The sequence below is a fragment of the Gallus gallus genome, chromosome Z, assembly GCF_016699485.2.
Source record: "Gallus gallus isolate bGalGal1 chromosome Z, bGalGal1.mat.broiler.GRCg7b, whole genome shotgun sequence".
Lineage (NCBI taxonomy): Eukaryota > Metazoa > Chordata > Aves > Galliformes > Phasianidae > Gallus > Gallus gallus.
In genome coordinates, this window is record NC_052572.1 from 72,457,108 (window position 1) to 72,472,435 (window position 15,328).

Consider the following 15,328-nt stretch of genomic DNA (forward strand, 5'->3'; position numbering starts at 1 on the left):
CCCATGGACTGGCCTAAGAGCAGCAGATGGCACTAGTGATTTATAGTTATCCTGACAAACCTCCGAGGCTGCTGGATGCTCTGCTGAGTTTGTTTTCTGTAACACTGTTTTGCCTTGAGTCTCACCTGGAATCACAGCTGCCAGTGAGAATGTGTATCTAATGGGCCTAATTTTCATCTTTTTTTCCTAACTGAAAATTAAGAGCGGCTCCAGTGAGGGCAAGGCATTAAAGAAGAAGTGGGAGTGAGTTAAAATGTATTATCTGGAAATGAGAATGAGGGAAAAGAAACACAGAATTTTTTGTGCTTGTTTAGGGAAGCCAAAGGGTTCACAAAATGGATTACCTTAGGGAAATTGATTCTTATGCTGTCTGTGAAACATACCAGATGCTGCAAGTATTTTTTTTTCAAAGTATAATGCAAGTTAGTATGTACTGGGGGCTGAGGAGTGGAAACTGGCAGTTTTTAATGTATTTTGCAGTTCCATAATAGTATATTCTTCGCGGAAGGCAGGAAAAACGTGCATGATACCTTACAAACTGCTCTGTGCTTTACTAAATCTTAACTGATGCTTTTAATTTGACATTACTTAATTTGATTTTTTTTTTGTTTTTTTTTTTTTTGTTTTAATGGGCTATGTGACTCTTCTAAGTGTTCCGAAGCTCTGCACCTTTCAGTATTTCATTTAACCTGGCCTTTTTGACATGTCTTCCTTTAGCTGATGTGTGACTACACAGTTGATAGGGCACATACTGAATTTTGTAAAGCTAGCAATAAGTGTTAATTTCTACCTGTAGTTAGTACTACAACCTCTTGTTTTCTCCTATTGGTCTTTCATTTATTTATCTGTCTGTCGATCCATCTGTCGACCCCTCCTCATTTCATATGTCTGGTTCTGTCCTAAACTACAATTTCAGCCAGCTTCTGATTAGGGCTCAACCTAAATAAAGGATAATATACATGACATTAGAGATTGTAGGCATCTGGAGACAGAGCTACCAAATGATTATTGGTAAAGCAATGTCTAATCTCTCCATCAAGGTGGAGATCTCTGCACTATTTGGTTGGCATTCAACATTTTCATACTGCAGCTTCATAATAAGCTTTCCTTCTAATTTCCTTATGCCAAGTAAAGGCATTAATTTGCTTCTGACATGTTTATAAATCCAGACGTCCAGATCCTCATGATACCCTAAAACAGAGGTATCAGGGTTTGCACTTCCACTACTGGCTTATGCAGTTGGATGCCCAGAGTAAGAGCATGTTAACAAGCTATACTGAAGCCATTGTTCATACCATTTACCTGCAACTAATGACCAGAGGAAAAGGTAAACTTTTGGTGAGGTGTTGCAACAAAGTTATCTCCAGGCAAATAACAGGAAGATGATCTGCATACAACATGTACATCTTGTAAAGAGCAGATGTTCAGATTTGCATATCACAAAATCACAGAATTGCAGGGGTTGGAAGGGACTTCAAGAGATCATTGAGTCCAACTGCCTTATTAAAGCAGGTTCCCTACAGTAAATTGCACAGGTAGGCATCCAGATGGGTCTTGGATATTTCCATATAAGACTCCACAACCTCTCTGGCAACCTGTGCCAGTGCACCATCACCCTTACAATAAAGTTCCTTTTAGTTCCAGAAGGAATCAAATTAACATAATCTGTGTTATATCCACACTAAACCTTTTTTTTTTTTTTTTTTTTTTTTTTTTTTTTAAGATTTGTTAAGCTGACTGTATAAAAGCTCATACATTTTCTAGCTACTGTTGGGATTTTACAGATTTCAGCTGGTCTAAAATCAGTCGTTTCAATTTGATAAGTTTTTTTTTGGTTGGAGGGAAATCTGGATAACTCCAAGAAAAACCCAGCTTGACTGTGGTATATAGTGAATGAATAATGTTAGCAAGATATATTATTATTATTATTTGTAAGTTAGCAAGGTGATTAAGAAAATAAACAAAAGCCTTGCAATCATCTTAATGGTGTCTCAAGGCAACTTGAAAATTTTGCCGTCAAATCTGTTTGGCTGCAAATATGAGAAAAATAACATGCTTGTGATGGTCTTCCAGCTCCAACAGATTTATTTGAAGAGAGATGTTGGTTTTAATTTTTTTGCTAATCTAGAAGCATAAATGTCTGCCACTCAGTGTACTGTATTTTGTATGTAAAAAGAAATTCTCACTATAAAGTCATGTTAATAACTACTTATCTCTTCACTGTTCAATAATTCATTCTGGCTGGTGAGAACAGTAACTACCATTCTTACCATGCACTGGCCTGGAAGATACTGTGTGAAGTGCTTTTTTAGCTGTCAAAACCCAAAACTATGTAAGTTATATGTGTGGCTTGTAACTTTCCTCTGTTGCTGTTAAGTGACAAATTGAGGCTGATATGGTTTGCAATGACTAAATGCAATACCTACCTGAAATTGGTCCCAAAATGCCTTATAATGTCAAAATTAGTGGTTTATTGATTTAGATTGTTCTCTTTAATTTCATACAGTAGTTTCTGTGGGATGGCATCTGACAGCTGTTTTACTTTCTCCTTTTGTATCTACTTCTGCTTATAACATTTTAAGAAAGTGTTTTCATAATGTCTAAAATTGATACAGCCTGTTCAGTAGATCTGGCTGTCATTTATCTAAACCCACTGTTTCACACATCTAGAAGGAGATAAATTGGAGTCTCTTGCTGTCTGCATTTTCATTAGTTTTGGTTATATTAGGTTTCCTGTGGTTTACAAAGCCATATAGCTTTAGTGCTCAGAGACTTGATTCTGTTTGTGGAATTGTATGTTAAATATACCCTTATTTCTAGGTGACTGTATATAATTTGAAAGTTAAGGAGAATATAATAGCTCTCTATGTGTCAATCTTAAAGTCTTTTTTTTTTTCTTTTTTTCTTTTTTTCTTTTTTTTTAACACAATAACTCCCATTTAGAACAATTTGTTCTTTTTTTTTTTTTTTTTTTTCCCCAGGTCTTAAGTATTTGCTCCATTAGTTTGCTTTCTGAACTTGATTAGAATCTTCTGAAACACACAACAGTACATTTGATGCAGAATTACCTAACATAAACCTGGTAACAATTTGAAGTTGTGTCTACAGCTCTTACTAATTTGTTCACAATTTACATTAAAATAAGTCTGGATATCTGAGTACTGTGATGTTTAAAAGCCAGTAGTATTTGCTGTTTTCTAAGAAATTGGTATCTCCCTAACCTCCCTTAAAAATATTGATATGAAGATTCATTTTCAATTATTGACACATTCTAGGACATGTTTTCTGACTTTAGTCTACTGACCCTTAGAGCTGTTCAGAATCCGTTAGGTTTTATATGTTTACATTTGCAAGCCAAACAAAATACATGAAAAGTGTGGACATACTGACTAATAAGTACCAAAAAAAAAAAAAAAACAGTTAATCTATTACCTATTCATGTGCACTGTGATTAACTTTGCTCCCATAATGTCCAGCTTATTAAATATTCGGAAGGTTGTTTTGGCCATTAATTTAGCACATAAACACTAAGTGTATTTGATTACTTCCAGAAATGAAAACATTTTAAATCTTTCTTTACATATGTCGGGCTTTATCTTATTTTACGTACTGGGCTTCTTTTGTTCTATTTGTGTGATTCTGATTTACCTTCCCACTCACCTTTTCCCCCTTTTTTGAGCAAGGCTATCTCCAGGAGTTCTTTACCTTCTTGGATGATATCTCAGTCCATCCTTATTTCACACAGACACATAGCGTACACTCTTGTTTTTCATTCTCTTCATCCCTCACATAGTATCTTGCATTTTCCATCGCAAACCTCAGTTTCCATGCAGAATTTATAGCTGATAACTCAGTTATGTGCCTCTTTACTCTCACCACTTCCATTGACCTTGATTTGAAGTGTTGGACTTTTCCTACTTCGCCATGTGTCTTCTTACTTTGTTACCCATCGAGTACCAATTTACCCATTTTCAAGTTGAAGTCATTGCCATGGCTATCATCTTTCACTCAAAAGTAGAAAACTGACCTGCTTCTAGTTGACTCAGACTTCATCACTATTTATAAATATTCATATTTTTCACCTAGATTGACTTGTAAAACCCTTGTATAACCCTCTTTAACTCCTCTCCGAGACTCCCAGTTTTATGCAGTGTCTAAAAAAATCCCCTTGAAAACAGTTTGTTAGTATGCTCTGACAGTTTCAGAAATTCAGCCTTTCATTTTCTCTTGCTTTAAACATCCATTTTGATCTGATGGAAGGGAAGAATCATTTATTTTCTGTCTTTCTAAAACATCAAACAGTCCATAATTAGGGCTACTAGATGGAATGATAATGCACTGTACCCATGTGTATTTCTCATATTAATAACATTTAAAACATCATTAAAGATAATGAGATAAAAATAGTGAGATAAGAGATCTGTTGAAGTAAGTCCTTTGATTTACTGTATTAGCTGAAGTTTTGATTAACCAACAGAATAGAAAGACCTAAGGGATCTTCTCTACTTTCTTTAAGCCATTCACTGTGAATTAATGGTGACTTTCATTTATGCTGGATCTGGGCAAATATTTAACATAACTGAAATACCTGCAGAGTTATTGTAATGTATCAAACTTGCTATTGTAGAAAACTAACAAAAAGCAAAATCTTTTTTTTTTTGCTATATTTATTTCCCTATAGATTACATCCTTTTTGATTCGAAATAAAGCTAATGATGAAAGCAAATAGTTTGAATGCACAAATTAAGATTCTTAAAAGATAATATTCATCAATACTAGTTTAATATTTGGAGTTTCTAATATGACCCTTGTTTCTGCTAGCTTTGTTAAACTTAGAAATGCCAGTATTAAGCAGGTGTTCTTTATGTTCTATATTTTTTCAGTGTTTGAAGTATGAAAACTCAATTTAGTCTTAATATAAAATACATAGATTAATCTATAGAAGTTTGGGTTTTCATTTAGTACCATGGAAAATATAATTCAAGCAAAAATCTATCAAATTATATTAGAAAAACTGTTCTGTAACTTAAATATGGAAAGATTTCTTTGATTAATATCAAGACCCTTCGCAATACTATTTAGTACTAACAGTTTAATTTTCTACATTTTTGATTTTTGAAACTTAAAGTATCTAATTTTTTTGCCACCAATTATAACATCTAAAGTAGTTATTGGAATATCTAGTCAGGCTCTATCTGTATAAAATTACCTTCTGATGAGTATAATTGAATTTTTCCTTAAGCTAAAGAATTTAATGTTTCTTTTCTATCTCACTTATAATCTGCTGCTTGCTTTACATTTAATTTGCACATTAAAAGAATATTTTTTTAAAAATTGCACTTTGTGTAAAATTCTTTTGTATACTTTTCCAGCCACTCCTTCAGATCCTGTGTGGAGGTCATGAAAGAATAGCAGCCTTTCTTTCGTACATTCATTAAGAGTTATAATACTGTTATCAGCAGAATGCAATAGTTAAAGAAAGAGCTTACTATTGAGTGTCCATTTTATAACATACTCTTTATAACATACAAATATGTGTCAGTGGAATGAAGACATGATTAATATTGTAGAATTTATAGATAACTGTAACTTAGCATGCAGTACATCAGAAAGAAGAAAGAGAGCTTTGCTGCATTACATTATATCACTTGAAAATGTATAACTAGATCTATGAAGGTCTGGGGAACACATTTTTGAAATACCAAAAGCTCCATCAGTTACAGATCTGGTGTAATTAGTGGTGACATATAATGCATTTTGGTGCTCCTCAGCAAGAAAAAAAGGAGACAGACAGTGACTTATAAGGTACAACTATACCTGTAGAATAATAGGAGTGAATTGGAATAAGCAGACCAAGTTGCAAAAGTTGACTTTAATCTTTTAACCTGGTTTTAGAAAAGGCAAAAAACATTTTTTCATAGATAGAAACACTTTTAAATAGATTTTAATAGCTTTTATAATCACTAAAGTACTCAGGATAATAATAAGGAAACCACAGGTTATCCTTCAGCCGCCAATGCTGCCCTGAACTAGCACACAGGTATATTAAGTAAGGTGAGAGGAGTAAATACAAAACATGACTATGTGCAAAGTGAGAAAAAGTCAACTGCTCTAGTGGCTTTTGCATAGTAAGTAGAAAATAAAATACTGTGTAATGATCTGGTATTATGCATTTCAAATCCAGAAGTAGTTTGAGGAAATGTAAAACCTGTGAAGATTGGAGGCAGCCTTGGATGCAGTGACCATGAGATAGCGGAGTTCAGGATCTTACTGGGGAGAAACAAAGCAATAAGTAGGATTGCAATCCTGGACTTTATGACAAACAACTTTGACTTCTATGAGGACTTATTTAAAGGTATTCATTGGTTAGAGCACTGGGAGGTAAGGGGGCCCAAGGCAGCTGGTTTAGATTCAAGCACCATTTCTTCCAACCTCAAAATTGGTACATCCCCAAAAGTGAGAAATTAGACATAGCTGGCATGAGACAGCATGGATGACCAAGAAGCTCATGAAAAAACTCAAATGGAAGAAAAAATTCTATAGAATACGGAAAAAGGTCTAGCCACATGGGAGGAATAAAGGATTGCTGCTAAAGCCAAGGAATTAAATCAGGTGAGAGAGGTCAAGAACAACAAGAAATGCTTCTTAAGTATGTCAGTATCAAAATGACATCTAGAAAAAATGTGGTCTGCTAAATGAGATGGATGCCCTGCTTATGGAGGAAAAGGCAGAGTTACTGAATGATTTCTTTGCTTTCATCTCTTCTGCTAAGACTGCCCCTTGGGGATCCCAGACCCTTGTGGTAAGAGAGAGAGTCTGGGGAAAGGAAGACATCCCCTTGGTCAGGCAGGATATGATCAGAGATCGTCTAGGCAATCATGGAACACACAAATCATAGAATCATAGAATCATAGAACAGCCTGGTTTGAAAAGGACCTTAAAGATCATCTAGTTTCAACACCCTTGCTGTGGGCAAGGTTGCCAACCACTAGACCAGGTCCATAGATCCTGATAGGAGACACCCACGAGTGCTGAGGGAGCTGGCAGAAGTGATTGCCAAGCCACTCTCTATCACCTGTGAAAGGCCATGGAGGACAGGAGAGACACTTGAGGACTGGAGGAAAGCCAATATCACTCCAGTCTTCATAAAAGGCAAGAAGGGGGACCTGGGAAACTCCAGGCCAGTCAGCCTCACCACTGTTCCTGGGAAAGCAATGGAGCAGCTTATTCTGGATGCCGTCTCCAAGTAAGTCAAAGAAGGCTACCAGGAGTAGTCAACATAGATTCACAAAGGGGAAATCAATTATGATCAACCTGGTAGCCTTTTATGATGCCATGACTGGAGGGTTAGCTGGGGGTAGAGCAGTAGATGTTGTGTACCTTGGCTTCAGCAAGGCATTTGACACTATGTCCCAGGACATCCCCAAGATGTCCTGGTTTAAACACGTTGATCATGAGCCATCAGTGTGCCCTTGCAGCCAAGAAAGCCAACAGTATCCTGGAATGCATTAATAAGAGTGCGGCCAGCAGGTTAAGGGAGGTAGTCCTTCCCCTCTACTCTGCCATGATAAGACCACATCTGGAGTACTGTGTCCAGCTCTGGGCTCCCCACTTCAAGAAAGGCAGGGAACAACTGGAAAGAGTCCAATGGAGGGCCACAAAGATGGTGAGAATCTGAAGAATCTTCTTATAATGTAAGGCTGAGTGTCTGGTCATCATCCAGGAGAAGAAAAGACTGAGAAGGGATCTTATTAATGCTGTGACATAGTAGTGGAACAAGCTTCCCGGAGAGGCAAAGTCTTCTCTGAAGATATTCAAAACCTGCTTGGATAGCTTCCTGTGCAATGTACACATGTGCTTTAGTAGGGAAGTTGGAGCAGTTGGTCTCCACTTGTCATTCTAGCCTCTACGATTCTGTGATTCTCTGACATAATTTTGATATACTCTACCATTGAGTAAGTCCTTAGAACAGAAAGTTATTGAAGTAGCAAAACAATCTTCTGTGTGATCATTAAGCTGTGGTTACCTGTATCTAATACTATGTAGTTCTGTGGATGAGCTAGGCATAGCGCTGCCTTCTTGTACATGTCTATGTGCCATTAGTCAATGGTGGTTTGGTAGCCCATAAAGGGTGTAAGTTTTATAAACATCCATCTTCTGGCTACTATTGTGCAAATAATGGTTTGAAGTATTATCTTGTACCCTAATTGCACTGAATTGGCTGGCGTTATACATTCACAATATTAAAGATAAGAACCCATTGCATTAATAGCAGTAGTGAAGGAAGATTGATGAGAAATTTCCTATTTTAATTGTGGGACTGTGTGGAGTGAGGTTAGTGCCATTACATTAAAACTGATGACATCTACCAAGCCTGAGAAGACAGCAACCATCTACACTGTACATTAGTAAAACTTTTTTCACGTTTCCATGATATTCTTACAGCAGGTTTTAATTTGTTCTTCAAGTGCCATGTTGATCTCACTTTTTATTTTAAGTGAAATATTTTCTTCTGTCCACAGCATGAATAGCAACTCTTGCCTTCAGTTTTGGCTATGGTAATACCTGGATTTAAAATCATATGTATATGGGGTTTATCTTCTCTCTCTCTAAGTGCCGTTCTGCATTTGAGCTCAGTATCATATTAGGGAAGGTTGTCCTCTGATGTCTGTAATTTGTGAATGGCTGCTTGTTAAGGTCTGAAAAGCTGGTTTTATTCAACCCTAATGGGATGTTTACCTTTTGCAGACATACAATATGAGCACTGTAAGTTGTAAGTTTAGTGTTAAAATGCGTATTTGAGACATGGCAACTTGCATTATCTGAGGGCATTAGCCTGTCTGCAAATTCTTATTCATGGTAGTGTGACTCCTACCCAGAGCAAACTTTTCATTCCCCAGTTCATTTGTTGACGATGCTTGGCGTTTTATGCAGTCTTTGTGGCGTGCCCCTTTTGCTGTCACATCTTGGCTCAGACTTGTCAGAGCTAACTCTCCTTTATCCTGTTCTCCCAAATAAACCACTACACTTCTTTAGTGCACTGTAAAAGGAGAGAGTAAAGAGGGGTGGATGCAGCACATGTTTCTGTGTTCCCAATGCTTTCTCTGTCCCTTTAGAGAAGCTCTCAAGAAGTGCATTGTTCTATCTTGGCATAAAGTGCAGATTAATGCCTTCCTGTGAATGCTGCATTTTATAACAGCTCCTTGATTGTTATTTAAAGGTGTCTCTTTCTATAGCGGTCCTGTTTGATTCAAAGCTGGCTGTGGCATGGGAGCATCCATTGATCACCACCTTTTCCTTTATGGGCTCAGATGGGAAATGGTTCCCATGACTCTGAAGCTGGAGTCTGTTTGAGAGGTCTGGAGGTGCGTGTGAGGCTTTCCCTGAATGAACTCCAACTCTTTGCTGCACCAAAAGGCCTTGCACCTTTGTTAACATATTTTTAATGGAGAGAGTTTTGCTGACATTTTTAGAACTGTTCCTGTACAACCTTTTTGTTCTGGTGAAAGTGTGGTGAATATCTTCAGTCTACTGTATGAAGACACCCTTGGATGGGTCAGACATATTCTAAATGTTGATAACTTGCATTTTTATTTTTCAGTGTGTTACTTTAAATGTGTCAGTTTGAGACATAAAGTGTTCTACATTCCCACTACATAACATTTCCACTAGAGAATCACAGAATGGCTTGAGTTGGAAGGGACCTCAAATATCATGTCATTACAACCCCTCTGCCATGGGCAACATTGTTGTATTTCCATACACACTGATGCTTTTTAATACCCTGACAGATGAGGACTCCGCTTATATCCTGTATTAGCATGTTCTTGTTTACTTTGAATCTACAAAAAGCCATTTTCAACAGTTAAGTGACCTGGGATATCTTTTATTGTGTTTTCTCCAAGAAATCTGTACATGAAGTATCTCTGAGCATTTGTAATCAAATAATTATTTTTCACGAAAACCCAGATTTTTAGTAAACTAGGACAATTAAATTGTAATCTCATTATGTGATATAAATTCTATTAAATTAAGTTACATATACTTCTGTACTTTTTATATACATACACATTTGTATCTTTGTCCTGCCTCTTAAATCTACTGCTATATTTATGTATTTCCTTACGGTGTAACTCTTTTAATTGGAGCTGTGCTTAATGAAGAGCCAGCTAATCTATAAGTTTGCACACAAGACTGTAAAATGACTACTCATCAATCCTGAGTGACAGATCTCACCATTACACCCATTCTTTTTGCAATTTCTATAAATCTTTCATACACTTTTCTAAGGTGCACTGCATCTTCTATCCATTGTATCTCCAAGGGAACAACATCCTGTTTAACCATCTGCATTTGTTACTGTCTGCACTAGGCAACTGTGCAGCATGTGCTGGTCCTTGTGCAGGAGGAAGCCTTTATTCTCCTTCATTTCAAATTGCCTAGCAGTGTCTTGCTGGTAAGAATATGGAATGACTTTAGATGTATCACTTAGAATCTCTAGAATTTGTAATGTTCTTAACATGTTACATTGCAGACAGATAGAAAAATAGAAAGTAGGGACATACAGTCCAAACAGTTACACTGACAGTGAGAATGTTTCATTTTCTATCCTTGAAATGATATAGTTGAAAAAATATATATAAAGAAACAGATGAAGAATTTGTAACTTCTACTCCTAGGGAACATTACAGAAAATGGGGAAAATATTTGAATAGACTGAATGAAAAACTGGAATACATTATAGTGATAGAAATGAATTTTATGTTTCACAATCACAGATGGGAAGTACACATCCTCAACTAGGCAGATATATAATAAGTAGTTCATTGACCAAAATGATATATATTTAAGAAGCTATTTAAGGACACATTTATGGACTTCAGATGTCTATCACAGATTAGATTAAGGCTCTGAGAGTGGGCAGGACTGACATATCCTTTGCTGGATTTTATACCCCCTGTGGAATATCTGGGTATTGGAGTTCAAAGGACATGCTTTCTGATTTGACAGCAATTCTTCTATTCCTAAGGGAAAATATAGATATGTGGCTAGGGGCTTGTTTCTGAGTTTCATAGGAGAGGTGAATTATGCTGTGCTCTGCAGACAGCTTTCAATTCAGTAACTTGACTCTCAAGTTACTTTTTTCACCCTCTGGATACCTCTTTTGCATGTGTGCCAGCAGCTGCATCTCTGCAGAAGCTGTTCTCAGAAATGACTTGCCAGCACTTTAAAGACTGACTATCTTTGTGGTGAAGCAGAAGATGTACAAAACTGTAGTTCAATACTGAGTCCTTTTTCTTTCTCTTTCTTTTTAACTTCTCTCTCTTTTTTTATGCAGTTCCTAATGTTTTTCCCAGATATTTCAGTTCAAGGTAATAATCTTTTCATGAAATGAAGGCAGTTGGCCTTTATATATATATGTATATAATTATTGTTATTTTTAGTTAAAAACCATCACAATACTTTGTAGAAAACTATTCACTGCTTTTAGAAGTTGTCAAACACATTGAAAATTTCCACTGCAGTGCAAGAGCAAGGACCTGAAAGATAATTGGTTTTGTGTTTGCCTGTATTCCAACAGAAAATAAAGGAAAAATATTTAATTGCACTCCTCCAGAGCTCTTCAGTAAAAATCTGTTTCTAATTACAGTGGTGAACACACAGCAGGAACACTAGGAAGAGGAGTTATCTTTATACCCTACATACTCGTGGAGGCCTTTCGACAGCAAATATGATTCAAGTTATTAAAACAGTCTCCTGACAAGTTATACCCCAATAAAGTTGTCACTGAAGAGTAAGTTGTGCATGAAGCATTCATCACAACATACATATTCTGCCTAATTAATTGAAAGAGTAGTTTCTCTCAGTTGTTTTCTTGTACTAATTAACATTCATCTATATTTTAAGGCTTTGCATGACAATTCAAATACTCAGGATAACAACATGTTCCATATCCGATATGAGTTCAGATGAACCACCCAGTTAATGTAACTGACTCTGGACTTCTACAGTGTGCCCCAAATTTTGCACAGGATATTTTTCTTCCCTGTTATGCATTTGCTATGTGATTCTGTGACCGTGGAACAAATGTGCTGCTATAAAAATGTTCGCCTGTATGTCTCGTATTCTGGGAAGTGTAACTCAAAGTGGCTACAAGGAATATATAGCATTAGAACAAAATAGTCTTTATAGCAACCGCCCTAAAATTCTCAGAATTCTCTGTCACAAGAATCAAACTTGCACACAGAATCACAGAATCACAGAATGGCCTGGGTTGGAAGGGACCTCAAGGATCATGAATCTCCAACCCCCCTTCCGGGCAGGGCCACCAACCTCCACATTTACTAGACCAGGCTGCCCAGGGCCCCATCCAACCTGGCCTTGAACACCTCCAGGGATGGGGCATCCACAAGCTCTCTGGGCGGCCCATTCCAGCACCTCACCACTCTCCTGGTAAAGAACTTCCCCCTAACATCCAACCTAAATCTTCCCTCTTTCAACTTAAAATTTTGACCTGATAGAGTTGACCACCATTATGCAGCTAACACAAATGCATAAATACTAACCAACAAGCTGTAAATATATATTTGCAGACTCATTTTTTAAGGCAAGCTTTTATTATTATTATTATAATTTTGTTTTCCCCGTTTGAAAACTTAATAATTTTTTTTTCTAAACTCTCATGAGATAGATTGTATTGTTGTTCTGAGCATTTGGGATCTAAATACAGATCTGCGCATTTGTGAAATTTTATGCAACATCTATGAATGAAAACCGTTGAGATACGATTTCTGGAACTGTAGTGAAAGTCTCTTAGTTTCAGGCATGGACTGACTTCCTGGTACTCACAAAAAAGAAGGGCATGAATGTATGTGGGAAGGAGAAATACTGCTGGATTTTAAAAAAACTTGCTAAAATTTCAGTATCATAGTATCCTTCTGATGGTCTTGGGAGGCACTGCATTGAAGAACAGGGTCTCAGCAGGTCCTGAGACTTAAGTTACTTTTGGAAATAACTGTAAGCATGTTGTTCAGGTGTTGATTTTGCACGATGGATAGAATTAACTGCCACATATTTTGTCTTGATGGGCTTTGATCATAGGTATGAACAAACATCCCACATTTGGGGAAGTTCCCTCTTATCTCACGTTTTCAGATTTTTATTCTGTGCTGTTAGACTTCTCCTGTGCATGACAAATGCAGTGATTTTAACTTTTCTCACCAAATACACATTCCAGACATTGGTACATATGTATGCAAACACACAAACACATCTCTGCGCTTACCTGTCTGCTTGTTTGTCGATCTATCAACCTATCCATACACAGTAAGGTAATGAGAAACAATATAAAATTAATGCATACATTTTATCTTATGATTTTTAAACCCATGTATTCTTTTGAAAGTCTTGTCTCATTATTTCTTAAATCATTCTAATTCTATTTCTGACTGACTGTTTACAAAGAAGATAGAAAATTAATGTACCTTTAAAGACAAGGAGGATAGAAGAGATTATTTACACTTCAGGTAGCGCTGTCTTTCTTTAGCTTAGACAGTTTCTGAAATGCTGACAGACTTTATTGGAAAGTTAGAATGAGAAAACAATGCTAATACATCCAAGTGCTCTGAAATTATAGTAATTAAGTATAGTAATGTACACGGATAATTCTTTGGAAAGACAATCCTAAAACCAGGTTATATTATCAAACTGCTATTACAAATGTGAAGCACCATGAGCCATTCCCTTTCCCACACTTTCTCCTTCCCATTCCCCTTCCCTTTCCCCTTCTCTTTCCTGATCTCCTCTCCCTTATTTTGTTACTTACATATTAATGATATTGTACATTTTTCAAGGACTGCACGGAGAGTTATGTGTCCTATTATGTTGGCCCATAGCATCAGAGGCAGATGTTGGTGGTGCAACAGTAGAGGTTGAACTTTTTGCCCAGTATCCCATTACCTTTTGTTGCCCTGCAACAGATGACATCAGAGGAGCAGTCTGACAAAATGGCATCTGACCTGGAAGAGCATATGAAGCAAACTGAATTCCTGACTGAACTGAAGATAATGAATTCCTCCATGCAGGAAAAATGGCACCCAGTGACATTCACTGAAAGTTTATGGAAACCAGACAGTGGATGAGAGCACAGTGAGGTGATGGGTTATGCATTTCATCAGTGGTGATGGCAACATGAATGACAAGCCAAATTTTGGATGGCCATGCAGGTCTATATGATCATGACATGTAGGATCTTATTCATGGCTGGTGAAAATTCATAGCTAATGGTGGTGCCTATGCTGAAAAGAAGTGAATGGTAGCTGAGAATTTGCTCTTTCAAATAGTGTTGTCTTTGTGTCTATTGTTGTTTCCATGAAAATAAATAGGAGAAATTACTTTCAAAGAGAACCATAATATATAATATTTATGTTTTTGCTAATTGAGGGTTCTTTATTATTAATATTATTATTATTAATTATTATTATTTTGTAGTCAGACAAATGGAAACTGTCTCTTTACACACAGGTGACTCTCTAGAGGTGATTGAGGTGGGAATATGTTTACAAGGCTGTTACTTTAACTGTGTATATCTTCAGGGTTGAGAAACTCAGACTACCATAGTTCAGATTAAAAAAGAAATTTATATTCCAAAACAAAGCCTTGGCACTGAAGATGACTGAAATTAAGGAGGATAGACTGCAGGCTCAAAGAAATTAAGAGGACTAGATATAAGACTGTCATCACATCCAGGTTCATGGGAATTACTGTTGTTGGATCTATTGCTTGGATGGTTTTCCCTGCAGCAATTGATTTAATCTGCAAAGATTGAAAGGAAAATGTAGAAATTTTCATAGAAAATCACAGCTAGCTTTACTGAAATGACTGTTTCATTCAGTTATAGCTGTTCTTCATATCATAAGGCTAATTATTTTAACTATCTACCATGAATGTGTCAACATTTTCTCAGGTTTAGAATGAAAATTTTTGTGTGTGAAGATTTAGTACTTTCTCAGTACATAAGGAGATGCATGAATGACCATACCACTGGAAAAGTCATGTAAATATGACTAACTTCATTAGAAATTTATATGCCTTTAGCAGATATGGACTACTATAACAATATTCCAAGCTGAGGATTCCTGCTGGCCGAGGTGGGATGCATTTTAAATGATCAAACTCATTTCCCACTTGGGAACTACAAAGCGATTATGAAAAAAAAAGTCTTCCTAACCACAGCATTCCAGTGAAAAGATTAAGTCCCTTATTATATAAAGACAGAGGAAAACATCAAAGCTGATCACGTACGGTTATCATAAAGAAATGGTGTGGA